This window comes from Odontesthes bonariensis, chromosome 5 (assembly GCF_027942865.1).
Source record: "Odontesthes bonariensis isolate fOdoBon6 chromosome 5, fOdoBon6.hap1, whole genome shotgun sequence".
NCBI classification, from domain to species: Eukaryota; Metazoa; Chordata; class Actinopteri; order Atheriniformes; family Atherinopsidae; genus Odontesthes; species Odontesthes bonariensis.
In genome coordinates, this window is record NC_134510.1 from 32,812,241 (window position 1) to 32,829,798 (window position 17,558).

Here is a 17,558-nt window from a genome sequence, read left to right on the forward strand (position 1 = left end):
AAACTGTGCAAATGAAGAGCAAGTGGCAAACACATCCTGACAGTGCCTCCTCAAAGGTTTTTTGTTTTGCACTCAATTATACATGAAAGAGGTTAATGTTGGAGATGATGGCTGAATTGCTTCTGAATTAGATGTCACTATAATCTCACTGTGTCGCCTAACACAAAGAGGATTCCTGGTTTGAAATCCAGCTGGGGCTTTTCTGTGTGGAGTTTGCATGTTCTCCCAGCGCATGCATGGGTTCTATCCGGGTATATGGATAGATAATATGCATGTTAGGTTAATTCGTGTTTCTAAATCAACTGTTGGAGTGGATGGTTGGCATCCTGTCCAGGGTGTACCCCATCTCTCGCCAGATAGCCATTAATTTAGATTGAATTTGGACTCAAAAATGTCCAGATGGACAAGAGATGTTGCCATTTCAATCAGGAACAAGAAATTACATAATTAGACTTACAGTTTGTTTTGGAACTTCCACATCAGAGAAAGCAATGAGGAGCTGTTTTAAGGGTGAATGACACGAGATTAAAAGATTAAAATTGAGAAGCTGGAAATAAACACTGGATCAACAGCCTGGATCAACTCTTAAAAGTATAAAGATTGAAATGTGATGGGCGGGTCTATACAAAATAGATGTGAATGAATGTGTTTATGTTCTTCGTCTCAAAAGGAAATTTCATTGAACGTTAAAAGTGAATATTTTCAAAACATCTAAGGCAGCCTATGTTAATTGAAAGGCCTTTGGTATACTGTGGTGTAAAACATAACTGATTCATTGGGTGTTTGAAGCAGCTGCATTGGTTTTCATTCTCAAAGGCACAAAACAGAGGGCTTTTGCCAAACTCTTTAAACATTCAGCTTTGCAAACAGGTGCAGAAGCTTTCCCACAGCAAATGAATACCAGCCAAGAATGTAAAGTCACCCATCAACAAGGACTGTGCCTCTGGCCTGGCAGAGCTCTATGAACAGCACAACTTTAAAAGGCAAACAGAGAACAAGGTGAGAAAAGACAGCCAAAACTGAGGCCGTCTGCAGAGATGGACAGAATTAATAATAAATTCACTGAAGAGGAGATGTGTTTCTCAAGATTGGTTTTATCAGGACAGGTTACACTTCAAGTAACAGGGGACCCTGCACTGTTTTCACCAGAAAACTGTCATATGGTCAGACAGGTGAATTTTCAAGCACTTTAAAACTTGCTGTACACGTATGTTATTTGACAAATGAGCTCTTCTTTGTTGATTTCCAATACTTTTGGGTATTTTCCTCCATTGGATATTTCCAGTGGAGAATAAAAGTAAACATGGGGAAGAGAGCGGGGTAATGAAATTAGCTAAATCACTTTGAATAGGAGTCAAGTCAGAGACCCGTTGTCAAACATGTAAATCACTGTCCATTGTCCGCTCTAAGCAGATAAGATGGAGAAAACATAACGTTGTTAGCATGCCCGCAAACCTAAGCAATTATGTAATAGCTTAATGTGACATGAATTTAAAAAATTGATATATTACAGTGTCTGGCTGAGCCAACAAGCTCTTTGTTTGTTACTGACTTGCTGTGGTAACCCCAAACCAGTCACTTGTTCTTTTACCTGTTTTTCAAACACAGTTCTATTTCAAAGCCTTCTTTCCCGATGGGCTTTCTGGAAATTTCCCGTGTGCTGATTGAAGCTAACTTGGAATTGCACAAAAAGGTTTACCAACAGTCTAAATAACATGCAGACCATTGTGGGCCCTTTCAGAAAAGAGATTATATTGACTGTGGATACAATAACTTTCTTGTTTCACAGTGTTTTCACCTTTTGTGCTTCAGTAACTGGTTGGACTTAGGAAATAATTTTCTTTTTTAGGTTTAATCAAGAAAACTTGTAATTGGTTAGGTTTAGAAACAAAACAAAACACTATTTGGTTCTATTTAGATACCAACAATACTTGGTCACGGTTAAGAAAATATGGATGGTTTTGCTCACCACCATGACAACCAACCAACACAACTTTTCTACAAATCAACAGAGTTGTACTACTAGCATGTCAAGTAATGTTGTATCCATTACAAAAACCCCACCAATTCTGTCCGTGAGACTAGCTGGTTTTAAAAATGTTGTGTTTTATGTGGTATCTTTTCCTAACCCCTAACCTAGTAGTTCTGGTGCTTAAACGTAATCAAACAATTACTGATTTTAAAAGAGTTGAAAAGAAAAAATACACCAGCAAAGGCTGCAACTTTTTACTTTACTTTTTACTAACAATGGCCACAATTTTAGACTTAGTGAGATCTAAATATTATTTTGCTTCAGCTGGTCTGAAAACTGTGTGTTAACCGTGTGGGAAGTTTTAGATAATTATGACCGTTTTATCCATTTAACCAACCGTGCGCCAGAAAAAAATTATTCACTCAGTAGTTGTTGAAAAGCCAAATGCAATCATGGATTTCCTCACCACACAAATTGTTTTCACAGGCCATGAGCTGATTTTAAGGATGCTTTGAGTTTTCCATTTGGCTCCTGCCGGTCTGGGGCTCAACCTCACTATCCAATTTAATTAATCCCCATCGCCTCTGGTTGCCTGATTATAACAAAGCAGCCTTGCGTTTCCTCATTTTCCAAGCACAAAGGGGTGCATCTGCCAGACAGGGGGGGTGCTCAGGAAGGTGCAATAAGTTCCTAAGTTTTACCACAGTCAGCCTACAGGAATGTTAAACTCTCACACACACACTGAATAATAAAGCCATGAAAGCATTGTTTTTAGAAGCACTTCCACTTGATATTCAGCTTATTTCCTTTAGATTTATCAAAATACTGAAACCCTGGGAAAAAAGCTCATCAATAACTACAATAACAGCATTTCCAAAAAATAAATTGCCAATCTACATATTAATATACATCTATCTTTCAGGTACTGTTTTCCCTTGGGTTTAATTAGATTATAACTTCCTGAGATGGATCTGCATCGCCTGAGATGAACAGTGGGAAATAAAACTAATTAGTAGAGAGAAGTGATATAACTTGACCTTAAGCACCCAAAGGATTTCCTACTCAAAATCCTACAGCAAACAGCAGCACTGACAGAGAAAGATAAGCTACATCAACATAGAACAATTGTTTGTTTCTTTATATACTTAGTTCAGAGCTCTATGATATTGTCAAAACTTTATGAACTGTTCTTGGGCATTAGAATGTTTCCATAAATCCATCGTAACTTCATTCTCAATCTTTTCAATTTGCTTAATTTGTTTGGAGCAGTTTCTGTATGATTAGGCAGAAACGTGACCAGATTCTCAACAACATATGGCTGGTGTTCAAGACGAAAATAAACAGCTGACTTCCATTGTGTTCATATGCCTGAGAGGATGAATGATATGCTGGGTTTCCTCTGATTGCCCTCCTCTGGATCCCTCTTGTTTGTGAAGAATGCAGTGTGTAAAAACAAAGGACTTACACCGTTAAATCCGCTTAATATGTCGCACAAACCGGGAATACAAGATTGACAAAAATAACATTTTAAGCATGCAAATGCAAATGCTTTTTCTTTTTTTTTTTTTTTAAAAAGCAACCTAAACAGTAATTAATTCTATCCACCAGAACCAATAACGCTTAACATCTGAAGTACATTGACCCATATTTCTATTGGAAACCATGTACCACAGTGTCTGATGTGATACTTGATCAAATGTCTGCATAAGCAAAGCAAGAATGGCCTCTGCACAGTCACCAAGAGGTTCTTACAGCTTTGCTAGATTATAGTGTCAGATCTAAATATAAAGAGAATGCAGCAAATTGCTATTTATATAACTCAAATAAAATACTATATTCTCAAACATTTTTATGCCTCAGAGGGTGACTTAAGGATTTCAATTAAATTACACTTAAGCACAAATTAAATCAGATCAAGACTTTTGTTTGATAATGTTCCATCCCTATAATCTTCAGCTGAATTGGGAGTTTTGTCCCTCCTGTCAAGCATCATAGAAAAACCTTAAATATAAAATGAACAAACAGAATCTCATGACAGTATGTACAATAAGTGTAATCCAAAGAAAAATATATAGCAATTTAACGATAAAGGATCGAGAACTGCACAGGAGCTACATTTCCTTTCCGAGGTTCTCTACTGGAAGCAGCTCTGGTGACACAACTGACGTCATTGCCACTCCTGTCAGAATGTGAGGACATTGATGCTTGCGACGTAATGATGTCTACAGTTGTCACTCCTGACACAAACACAAATGTCATGTTATAGGTTGGAGGACAGGTTGTTAGATGGCGTTAATACCCCGATCTTTAAGCAAGAAAGTCCCGTTTTGCATCTTTTTCTCACATCCTTTCCCTTTTCTACTAATGCTCTACTTTCGTGATTAATCACTTTACTTCGTGCCTCTCACCCGTTAATGGTTAAGATTAGAGGTCATGTCAATGGTTTGTGGTAGTGCTACGGTAAAGCATTTGCTATGAGACTAAATTGGAATCTTATTTGCATATCTTATATAAATAAATCTTATATAAATGTTCCATCCAATTATCCATTACATCATGTGGTACAATAAAGTCCTTCCTAGCTTCATTTTCACATGGATAATCATATCCTTGGATATGGGGGGGATCAGCTCTTACCAACACAGCAAGCGTAAAGCGACGGCAACACATAGAACAACTTTCCTCTATGTGTTCTTATTATATTAATTGAGCAAATATTTAATTCCAAAGCGACTCACAAATGAGGAATACAGAAGAGTAAAGTGGGGTTATTGCACTGAATCAGTTCGTAAAAGGCTTTTAGTTACAATTTGTTTGAATATATCTTGGGAATGATGATAATGACTGATTGCTACAAAGCTCAAATTCTGTCAGCAGAGAAATAAGATTCATCCATAATCTTTACTCATGGATATTAACATGCATGAGCCGTGCACATTGTATGAGTTCTGCACACCAATGTAACTTGTGCCAGATTTACAAATGACTATGAACACTTGAAATCTCAGCTGAAGTACATGTTATAGCAACAAAATTAAATAGAAGAATACGTTCTATAGATATTTAGGTGTGTGTGTGTGTATATATATAAATAACACAGCCATATACCATGTAATGGAAAAATGCCAGCACATATGGTCATTATAAAGGGTCACCTTGGCGCTTTGTTCCTGCATCACTGCTCCTGGTGCAGTGATTTCCACCACAGAGTCATGTCTGTTTTTCATGCAGTTCTGCCTGCCGGCTGAAGATATGACAGTTCAATATCTGCTTCATGCCTTGTCCGCTGCCTACAGAGATTTATTCTCTGAATCTTATTAACGATATATCCTAGATAATGAATTCCCAAAAGTCTGCAATGTTACACTGAGAAACATTTTTCTTTTATTGTTGAACAATTTTCACACAGTTTGCAAGTAATGAACACCTTATCCTTACACAACATGTACCAAAGTAATCCCTCTCACTCAAGAAACATGTCCCTCTTCTACTGGAAATTCCCTCGTTTCGTTCTATTGTGCTGTTCTGGATGTTTTTGGCCTGCAACAACAGGACAGATGGTGTGTAGACATCACACCATCCATGACATTGCATGGGTGTGAGGACCGTGAAAGCGCATCAATCAGAAAAAGTTATATTTAAAATCAGATGACAGTAACCTCTTGTGATGTTGTATAGAAATGTGCAGAGGTATTGATGTGTTTATTTGTGTTTCAGAATCTAATCATTGTGAAAAAAATAGACAGATTATGTTTCATTTCTTTGATTTATTGTGTTACGGGTCCCGAATATGGAACCTCGTTGCAAATAGAGTTGTCTGTGAAAACAGACAAAGTGAACGATAAATGAAGACACGTAGTGATGCCTATGTCGTCCAAATTGCGTCTGACGAGTGGGCGGAAGTTCACCCCTCAGACCACCCGGACAGCAACAGTTCCGGTCTCAAAGGTCCCACTTACGCATTTTTTTCTCTTAATGCCACAATATATATATATATGAAAAATGAAATGTGCATATCACATATAAACGAGGAATCACATCCAACCCGTAAAAATTAACAGAACGATTAATTTCGTTTTTTTCAAATTAATGTGGTGACACATTCTTGGGTTCACTACAATTGCTTTGTTCTATGACGGGCCACAAAGGACTGTTACTCTGCAGCAATGGCAGAGAGGGGCCAAGTCAGAAATGCTAGTACATTTAGAAACAGTAAAAGCTCAGTGTTGCCTTACATATAGTTTATATGGTTTACGACTTATCGTCCTATGTTTTTGTTTAAACTTCAAATTGTTTCCCATTTGTTTTGAAAACTGGATGTTCTTACCATTAATTTTAAATAAGGGTTATTTTTATTGAAGAGCTCTGGTGTGTCGAACAACGTAATAAAACAAAATCTGCCTTCAACTAATGCAACAAGCAAACAGAGGTGCTGTCATAAAGGTCAGCTGTAAATTCCTAATTACCGTCGACTTCTCAATCATCTGAAGCCATTAAGCTTCTATGAGTTAGACCTCCATAAAGCCTCTGATGTAAATCTCTGTTTTTATGAATGGGATATACAATGGACTGTGAACTGGTTTCAAAGGTCACACTAAAGCCACACCGCAGACCAAATCATACAAGCACAAATAGACCATTTAGCTTTTAAATCTATGTTGAGGCCTCAGCTGTCCTATCTAATGCTGAGTGTTACACCATTCTGTAGGGTTAAAATATTTGTACTACTTTAAAGAGTGTCACTTAATCTACAAGCCTTGAGTTCATTTATTTTGCACATCAGCAATGCATTGTAACCCTCATCTAAAAATATTAGTTAAATGGAAGAGGCAGAAGGCATCACAGCACTTTAAAATCTACTAATCCCTAAAGAGCAAACTTGGAAATACATCAACATGCGACAGGTCAACCTCTGAAAAAATTATGAATGTATGTCGCCAGCTTGTGTTTGTGAAATAGGCTTTCATTTCACTGTGCATATTGGTGGGGGTTCCTCTGACTGCTTAGAATAAATACTAATCCCTAAACATCATAGCACATGTATACATCAACGGATATCACAGATGCACAGCAACCAGGCTATATAAAGGGATTAGCTGTCAGCAACCATGAATGACTTTGTTTTGCTTCCAGTTTGTGATGAAATTCGTTGAGAATTTTCTCATAGGCACGTGACAGAAATATAGGTCTGTGGTCAAAGGCCTAACACACAAAAACAAATGTCATTTACATGTCACAGTTGGATTCAGTGCTCATGCTCACGCTTTTGAGTGTGCAGTTATGCTTTCATTTACTTTAGCTTCCTGATGTTGGGTCAACAATCTGCATTAGTTAGTTTTTCTTGTGTTTGTGTCACACCCAAACAGTGTTTTTCACGTTTTTTTTCCACGGTGACCGTAGTTTGGATCCAATCATAAATAGTGACGTAATAAATCCATTACGAGCGTTGGTGTAAATATAATAAAGCAAAAACTGTTACACTCACACAAATTAAGGGAAGATTGTAGGAACAGTGGAATACCAGTTCCAGCTGGCTCTTTGCAAAAAGAAAGTAATCTGTCAAGAACTGATCTGCCACTTTGTATTTCTTCACTTTTTATATGTGAAAAACAAACACAAGCCAAAGTTCCCAGTCAGTAATGCACTCATGTCATTCCAACACTTTTTGACAGTCATGTGTGTAGTTCTGCCACCCACCTAAAATTGACTCTACCTGCCAAAGGGCAGCCATTTAATGAAGCCCATGCATGAAGCTGCTGACCTTCCTACGTGGTTGCATCTCCAAAGATGTTTTGTGACTATTTCAGGAATGCAGTGACACTCCTTCAGGGCACTGAAAAAAAATAAAAAAAATAAAACAAAGCAAATATAACAGCATAAATCATATATATGGAAAAAATCTGTAGATATCGGGTTTTGTGAGTATTGTTAGAGATTGTGTTGTTCCCCATTCACTGCAAGCATACTGTAAATTGTACATACAGTAAATTGCTCAGCTATAGATCAAAAGCATCTGGAGAAAAACAGTAAAGTCTGTTTCCTTGGTCAAGGACAAACCTTTATGAAAAATACAATTATTATCTAAAATGAGAGGAGTTAGAAAAATGGGAATGAGGAGTAAAGGAAGTGGTAATTTACTTGTAGGGTTGATGGAAGCTCCACTTTTTCCATTGTACAGTAGATTTCAATTAATTGAAACAAGGGGCAGGCAATTGTCAGGTGAGGTGGTGTCGTGTCTGTAGGGATGCAGATGCTGTACCATTAAGTCATGATGAAGATAGAACTGAGCAGACGAAGCTGCCAATTTACAGTTCAATCTCCACTCCTACCCTCGCCTAGGGTCACGAGCTGTGGGTAGCAATGAAAAGAACACAAGTGACAAAAATAAGCTTGGTTCACCCTTAACCAGTGGTTATGCTTGACCCGTTTGTCATAGTGCTCACCAACTGTGATGATGACACGGTACAAAATACAGTCTATAACTGCAGTCTATAGAACTTGCTGCTGAGGGTAATACCCTGCTGGATTAGGGGCAGTAGAAGAGGTGATGAACAAAAAGTGCAAAGCAATTATTTAGATTATTCCTAGGTTTTCTGTAGAACTTCTTTTCTTGTCAAATTTACAGCAATCTGCCTTTAGGGAGTAAAGCTACTGCTCTTCTGAACTGACAGGAGACAATTTTTGTTTGTGTATCTGTCTAGGGTGTCTCAAAAGTGATATGTTTTAGGCATCACATGCTTGAGAGTGAATATATCTTGGCTGGAAGTAGAATACCATAGTGCCCCTAGCTGGCAGAGGTGGCTGGACAGGGGTCTATAGGCAGTCCTGTTCAATCTGCTGCCTCACTGACTTTGCTTTAGATAAATTTTAAAAAATGGACAGATGGGTGAATATTTTGTCATGTAAAATCATTTCCACTCAGTCTGTGCTGTCAGCATCCCTTACATTTAGATGCCATATCTGATCAATCTTTGTTGCTCAGTTATAATGCCTTGGTACCATATAGTTCTAGTACTCTATCTGAGCAAAACCTCCAACAGTGATGAAATGAGAATCTCTTTGCCGATGGACCTAACCTGGGAATTTTTTCATGACGCCTAGAATGCCAGAGTAAAGCTCCATGTGTGTCTTCTGCTTGTTTTCAGAGGGGGTATGATTTTTTTTATGCACCAGATTAAGCTGTGAATGTAGTAGCTTTGTGTGGTGGTTAGCACCGTCGCCTCACAGCAAGAAGGTTCCAGGTTCAACTCCCAGCTGGTGCATTTCTGTGTGGAGTTTGCATGTTCTCCCATGTATGCGTGGGTTCTCTCCGGGTACTCCGGCTTCTTCCCACTGTCCAAACACATGCATGTTAGGTTAATTGGTGTCTAAAATTGTACTTAGGAGTGAGTGTGAGCGTGTGTGTGGTTGTTTGTCTCGTTTGTCTCTGTGTGGCCCTGGCGACCTGTCCAGGGTCTACCCCGCCTCTCGCCCGATGACTGCTGGGATAGGCTCCAGCCCCCCACGACCCGACTGACGGATTAAGCAGGTATAGAAAATGGATGGATGGATGGATGTAGTAGCTTAACAATAACGTTTCTAAAAAAATTGTGAAAGTGTGATATTCTAATAGAAATATTACAATATCACATTGCTGACTGATATGCAACAGATCCAAAAATATTTTATTGGTTACTTCTGTTAGCTTTACCACTGCCTTGTCACACCTGGTTTCTGTCAGTGATTGCTCTCCTGTTGTTCATTTTGTAATTACAGTACATATTCATGGTGTTCCTTTGCTCCTTGTCGGGTCTTTCAATGTTGTTATTTACATGTTGTTTTCACTCATCTTTTCTTCATTGACAGTACCTTTGTCAGCCGGTTTTCTTGTCAGTCTGTTCATTAGTCCCTCTGTTATTCCTCTTTTGTTCCTTGTTACTTTGTGTAAATAAGTTAGCTTACCCTGCTTCAGTGGCACCTTTAGTTTTTCTAATAAAGACTGGATAGCCACTGCCTGGCTTCACTTCCTCCTTCAGTAGTCCTGCATTTGGGTCTGCTTTTTGCCAACTGCAATATGTCATTCAACAATGATTTCACTAAATGTTATGAGATCAATAATCATAGAAAAATAATCATTGAATCATGTTAAAAACACAGGCAAAATGTTGGCTCACACCCTGCACATTCACCTTGGGCTGTTGTTTTTTTTTGGAAATATTGTGACAGTAATGGTAATTTTATTTGAAATTACAAGCAAAACAAATACAAACCTGGAACATGGAATACATTTTTTTTTTTTAAGTGATAAAAACCATCACCAAAATCCAAAGACTATAACAAACAACATGGTTAAGTTTAGGAAAACAAAAAGGTCTGCATTTAGAAAAACAGTTTTAAAGTAGCCAGTTATCCTTTTCTTGGACTGGTGGCCCGCCTCTTTAACAGATAAAATGTGATCGTATGTTGAAAGTCATGCCATGTGGCGACGGAAGAAAAACAACTTTCTGTCCATCGATACAAAGATCGATTCTGTTTTGTGACTACCTCACGTTTTGCAGGCCAGACAGAGGTAGAGGAATATTAAGCTATATTAGAAGACTGATACATACAACTGAAAAAATAAAAGACTAGCTTGGAATGAATTTACATATGCATACTGTATGTATACCTTAGCCGGAAGCATTACTCACATCTGGCCCCTTTCAGGCACAGATCCATCGCCAGAAAGCTGAGAAAGCCACCCACACAGACAGACATGAGGTGAGCGAATTTTAAAAACGGCAACAGAAAGAAACAGACCATGTTACACATTAACATGCCACCTTATCAAAATGGCAACAGGACATGTATCATGCTTATCAAATAAAAGTGAAACCAAACACTGAAGCCATGGATCCATGAGTGATTCACAGATGAGTGTTGTGTGTACTTGAGTCAACACTCATATGCTCTTTTTTTCTGCTCTATATTTTTTTTCTTTCACAGTGAAACATGGATCTCCTCTTGGGTAATTCGTTTGACTCTACTTAACCTACTGAACACAGGCTGGTTGATTCAGCCTCATTTTGCATTCGACTCAAATTCTTAAAACTCTTGGAGCTCGTTATTGGTGGTGATATCACATCAATGGATGTCTTGGTTCAACTGAAGGAAGCCCTGATCCCAGTTTGTCTGAATATTATCACAAAGCTACAGAACTGGGTCACAGTTTTCCAAATATAGCATTCTGAAATGTGTCGCTTAATGCACTTTGCAGAGAAAGAGTCAAATGAAAAGATAAATGAAAAAATAAAAGATATTTCTGCCACACTGTCTTCATTTATTCATATTTATTTTTTAAACGGTTCAAATTTGATAGAATCTGTTTGTCTGAATGCGAGATTTCAAAATGCTAATTGCAGTCGAATCTACACATATGAACTGATCACGGGACACACACTGTTCTGATCAGAAATAATCAGATGTATGTGTTGAATTCACACTTAAAGCGGTTAGCTAAGGAGCACCTGACGTGAAAATTATTTTTTTTAATCGATAATCCGAGCTGCTACTATGCAACCATTTCTGCCTCCTCCTAAGCTGTAGAATTTCCTATTTTAGACTTCTTAGACAAAATCCTCCATCTGTTCCCTCTTTACGAACCATCCATCATTGGACCCCCGTCCCAGCTGGAGCATGGATTAAGCCCTTTTTTAAAAAATAAGGTCCAGCTCCAATTCACATCTTTGATCATCCTCATTCTGTTTTTTTAAATGTGGCCAATGTTCATCTGGAATAAATATGAACCGCCAAAAAGACCAATACCATGGAATAGATAAAACAGTAAAAATATAAAAGAGTCGAGAAAAACGTGTTCACCGGTAAGCTTGAATGTCACATCCAACATCATACAATTACTACTCATGAGGTATTATCATGAAGCCCCAGTGGCTCAAAGGTGGTTTATTATATCAAGTATATCTCAATTATTACATTCAATTGTCCCACTACTCCCAAAATCTATGTTTTTTTTCTTCTTCTTTAGCCTTACAGTGATAACTATTTCTGCCCTATTTACTTCTGAAAATACAATACAGTGTGAACAATATCGTAAATTCTGATAAGATGCACTTGTTGTGCACACTACCAACCACCAAGTGGCACCACTTTGACCTGACTTATACTTAAGCTACTTTTTAATAGGAAAGCTACTCATTCGAAAATGTCATTATATTGATCTAGTTTTATTTTGTGGTATACAAATACCTGATGTTGAATTGCTGACCACTAATAACTGATGCTTAACTTGGTGTTGTTTTGTGTTGCTCAGTCTACAGAACAAGATCGAATCTCTTAACTCATTCAACACTGCTCTCATCTTTCAAATCACTTAGAAATCAGCCCGTTATTCATAAATATCAAATTTTTTGGTCACTCGGAACACACAGGAGGCAGCCGGATAAGGAACAAATTACATTATTACTTACAATATGACTATATAATGTACATCAGTCATGTGAATATGTTCAGACAGACAAGAAATAGGGACAGTGGCTCAGACAAAAAAGCTTTGACCGTGATAAACACACATAATGTCCTAACCTCAACAAACTGAGCTTGGAATGAAAAAAAAGGCAACAAAGTTTAATCTGCTGGAATCAAAACAAGCCTTTAAAACCTCTTTGGTGTATGCTGCACTAATCTTTATACTGGTCAGGAAAAAATGTACAAGGTTCAGAACTCAGACTCTCTCATTCGATTGGCTTGGAGGCCTGATGTTTTTTAGTGTTTGCCCACAATTACTTTCTACAGACAAAATTGGAGTTACATAATCTGCCCCCAGGAGGAGTCATAAGGATGCATACAGAGAATAGGATGTCACTCAATTTCTTCTGCAGTACTTTACTGCTGTGTTTTGATATTATTGTAACGATTCCAGAGGGAAGTTGGCTTTGTAATAGCAGGAAGCTGATAGCCCGTGATGGTGTGAGTCAACGAGCTGATCATATGGCAAGAGCAGAGGATTCTGGGAGCAAAGATGTTTCCACATTGAGTTTTGTCAGCATGAGCTGAGATGAGAAACAATCCTAACAGTGGGGGAATGAAGGAAGACACAAGGAATTAAGAGTCAAACAGGGCCTCAGACAACGTTTCAGTGTTCATAAGAAAGAAAATCAATCACTACAATAAAGTGCTGGCGGCCAGTCCATACACTAGAGCACAAGTTCTGTGTGGTGTCATCAAAAACACTTAGGATAAAAGATGAAGACACTTGGATAGTACTAAGGAATATTAGATAATAAATCTACCTACACACACATACATTTACACAAAGGTCATGACCCTCTGCATGATGCCATTGTTTGCTGATGCTGTGAGGGAGGTTGGGTGCTGGATGACGGATCGATCAAGACAGTACCTTTCATTATCATTGTCTCATTATCTAAAGTGGGCAAAGAGCAATCGGGGGGAGGCTCTTACAGAAGCTTGAGATGCAGTGCCCAGCCCCTCTGAAAGCCAAGGAAGAGATGTTTAAAAAGAAAAAAAATGTTGCAGAGACAAACAGAGAGCTGTCAGTGATGAAAGCCAGTGCCTGGAGCTGCTCGTGTGCACTGCACTTAACACACCGAAGATCTTAGCACAACAGAGATCTCAGAACATGGCCATAGATTGCTGTTGACCTTGAGGAGCAGTGAAGCAGCAAACAGGAAATAGATGGACATGCATTTGAATTATATTTCCATCTAATCATGTTGCTGGAGGGGCTCACTGCATTTCCCTTCTATAAAGTATATAATAGCTGCATCACGAGACATACATTTTAAGAAAAAATGTTGAGAGGGTGCTTTCAAGGAAACATGAATTTCCATGTTGTACATCCTTACATCTGAAGCCCCTTGCTTTTGCAGAGGTTAAAGTAATGAAGCATAAAGACTTTGTTAATGGACTCAAGAGGAATTTTCAGGAATCTATTCAAAACAATGACAACCATCTGGTAAATGAAAACCAAAAACCAGTGAGTATGCTGGGTGAATTCTGAGAATACGGTATCTATGGCAGGAAAGGTCAAAGCTGAGAAGTTATTGACAGGAGGAAGCAAACATATGAAACAAAGCTAACAGAAATGAAAAAGGAATAACAAAGTTGAAAATAAGACAGGGGATAAAGCTAAGAAATACAGAAACAAAAGAGACCAGATCGCATAATAACACATAACAAAACCCTGAAACACTCAATCAACTTCGAGGTTTAATTTTAACCTTAAAAAGTCCTCATGAGGACGGAGGTGGGGCATTCGCATCAACAAACACCACACGGGGACCTTTCATGGAGAAGGACTGTTTCTAATGAAACTGACTGGGCAGGTCCGTGAATGCACCTACAACCTGTGTACTTAATTATATGTGAGTGGCTGTTTGATTACTGCAGATAAACAAGGACATCATCATTCCAAAAGTTGTTCAGTAACAGATCGTTTAGAGAGGAAAAAGCATTGAAAAGTATCATAACTCAGCCATACAGCATCACACAGACATCATTCAAAGTTTAAATGTGACAGAAAACACTCAGCTTTAACCGAACTAAAGGGTTTGTTGATATATTATACAGCTTTGACACAACGGCAGTTTACGTTTTAGGAAGACTAAAACTCGGATGACGTGCGTCTCCATCTCAATTCCTCACTCTAAATTCGATACTGCACCAATTCCTCGAACAAACCTGGACAAATTATGTCCAAAATATCTGCCTGATCTGGACAAATTTTACTTCAAAACTTAGGTATTTTTGTCCTCTTTCACCAGTCACTCATTAAGCTTGGCCTCACAGGTTTCTCACAAATCACCTCTGAGCCCAGAGGTCGGCACTCCAGCTCCATTACAAACAGGCCGCCTGATCAAAATAATGTGAAAACTTATTTTAAAACTGCCATTAAAAACGAGCCACACATAGAGCAGAATAAAAAATTACACCACTGGCTTCCGCCATCCCTTGTGGCGCTGACGGTGCAAGAATTATTTGGATACCACTTTTACTTTTCGAACAGCGACCATTTGTTCGAGGCAGTGCAATAAAAAAAAAAAAAAAATTGCCATTAAAAAAACCAGTTGGCTACTGAAAAGTTTTTTACAGCCAATTGGCTCTCTCTAACACGTCTCCCATAGCAACTAATTATAAGCCCAGAGCCAACAGGGCTGCTCTGTTGTAACACTGCTTATCAGGGCAGAGCCAAGATGGATGCCCTATTATAACGGCTTTATGCCAGAATATATGTGTACAATATAACATTACAGCCTCTGTCTCTGGGCGGACAGTAGCTTGGCACCCATCAAAATTTCTTCAGAAATTTTCTAGTTGTTCTTGTTCTAGTCACCTCGAGAAAATAAACAAATTGCTCTTCTCTTGAGGTGAGGAAAGGACACCAGCAGAGCGAGTGGGATCATTTGAACTTTTGCATTCAACATATGGGCCTGCAACGTTTATACTGAGCCGTACCGAACTTTGGAAGTGTGTGTGAGAGTGCGTGGGTGGGTCAGTTACGGACGAAAATGGTTTCCTGGTTAAAGTAACGAGGTTTTGAGGTGGACATTTATTATTAAAGAGACATAATATAGGCAATTAAAGACATGGTAGGTAATCCTGTTCAGAAACACATTTTGTAATACTGGGTGAAATGGTCCGTCTATCCTGAGAGAAATCTATACAAGATGTATTTAGAAAAAGGGACGAAAATAATCAGACCTCTGTGGCAGCTGCAGGACTGAGAAAAAGCTGACCAATCCGAGATCAGCGGGACGCTGATCTCGGATTGGTCGCCTACAAAAAAACAATCAGATGCCTCTGCTTTCTGCCTACGCCCCCCTCTGCCGGCTCCCTGCTCCATGTGCGCATGCGGTTCCACCGGCTTTGGATGAAGCACTGACGGAATGGGGAGGGGGGGGTGGAGCTTAGAGGAGTGGACACTTTCGAATCTTGCTAGCTCTCTTGCTAGCTCTCTAGGATTACCTACCATAGCTTTAACTAAGTAATAACTAAGCAACTAAAACGTCTGACTGATATCAGGGGTGTTGTTTCTATTTTGAGAACATTTACTTTAGTTAGAACCAATTTGTTTATAATATTTTTTTGCGATAGGGAAACGTGTAATTTTGTGTTTGAATATTTTATTTTTCCTTGATTTTATTATTAAAAGCCATTATTACCATTGAAGGTTGCCTGGGAAAATCTCTGTTAAATGAATGTGTAACTGTTTACTGCGGATATTTGGTCATCATCAGAGTGATAGTGATTCACTCATCAAAGCTAAACTGCGTTAGCCTGGGAATTCCCATGCTGCTTTGCGCTCGATTTCATTCTCACTGCAAAGTCAGCCTGGAAAGTGGAAACCACCGCCCTTATTTTTGCTAGAGTTTGGGAACCAATCACAGAACAGGGGGGGGGGCAGCAAGACGATGACAACGTCTATGCGCTACACCGAAGCTTGTAGAGCGGACACAACGTTACCGTTCAATGCAGCCTTAGAAAGTGTTTCGGAGTAGATTCACCCTAGGGTCATTTGAACCGTGACATCCAGCCAAGTAGCCCACCCGAAGTTTTTCCGATATTGGCTGAACATCAGCTGAGTTACTGAGTAATAGCTTAGTACAAGCGCTAACGGACCCTGGCAGTATCTCCAAAATTACCACACTAAAATCACATGTCATGACACCAAACTTCTACAGTTGTACAAATATGGTCTGTACTCACAAAACGATGCATTTGGAAGTTTGTACATAGTCCAGGAGTTTATTATTATCATCAACACAAGCCTGATAGCTTTTCTGCTGCTAAAGCTTCGTTGACGTCACTTCTGGGAGCTGGGAGCTTCAAAGTAAGATGAGGGTTGATCTACTACTGTAGACAACAAAGCAAGGCTGCTCAATTTCTCCATTATTAAAATAAATTCACAACTCTACAACATAAAAATTCATGTAGAATATAGCATATAGGCCTACTTTGTTGTCAGTTTAAGTAGCTTAGAGCGCAAGTTTACTTTTATTTTCCATTTTTTTCTTCTTCCTCGTCGAATTTCTGTCGTCATCTGGTATAAGTGATACAATTGGCTATGAATCGCGCGCAAAGCAGCATGGGAAGAACCTGACGTCATTTGATAGACATTCGTAGCGCCCAATAAACGGCTCTAGGCATTCGTAAACCACGCCTCAAATACGAGAAAATGCACACCTAGTTCCCAGACCACCATCTCATCGAGATCGTGGACGCGTCAGCCAGGCTAAAACTGCGTGGTATCCACCTGAAAACAATCTAACACTCATCTCAGCCTCATCATTACAGAGAATTAAAGGCAACATTTAGAATTGACTTGAACCCAAACCATACTTCAGGTTTACTTTGAAGGGACAGGCTGTTTCCTGCATTGGTTTGTTTTTATTTTTGCAAAGTCCAGCTAAGACGTTTGTGTCTGATAAAGCCCACAAATAATGTTTAAGATCAGAATAGGAATAAAGTCTATGTTTCAAATATTTTTTAGCAAGACATTTTTCAAGAAACAGTTCACAGTTCATGTTTTTAGACATGCCTCTCTAACTGATCACTAAACATTATCTGGTTTTGTGCTGTTTGAGTCCAG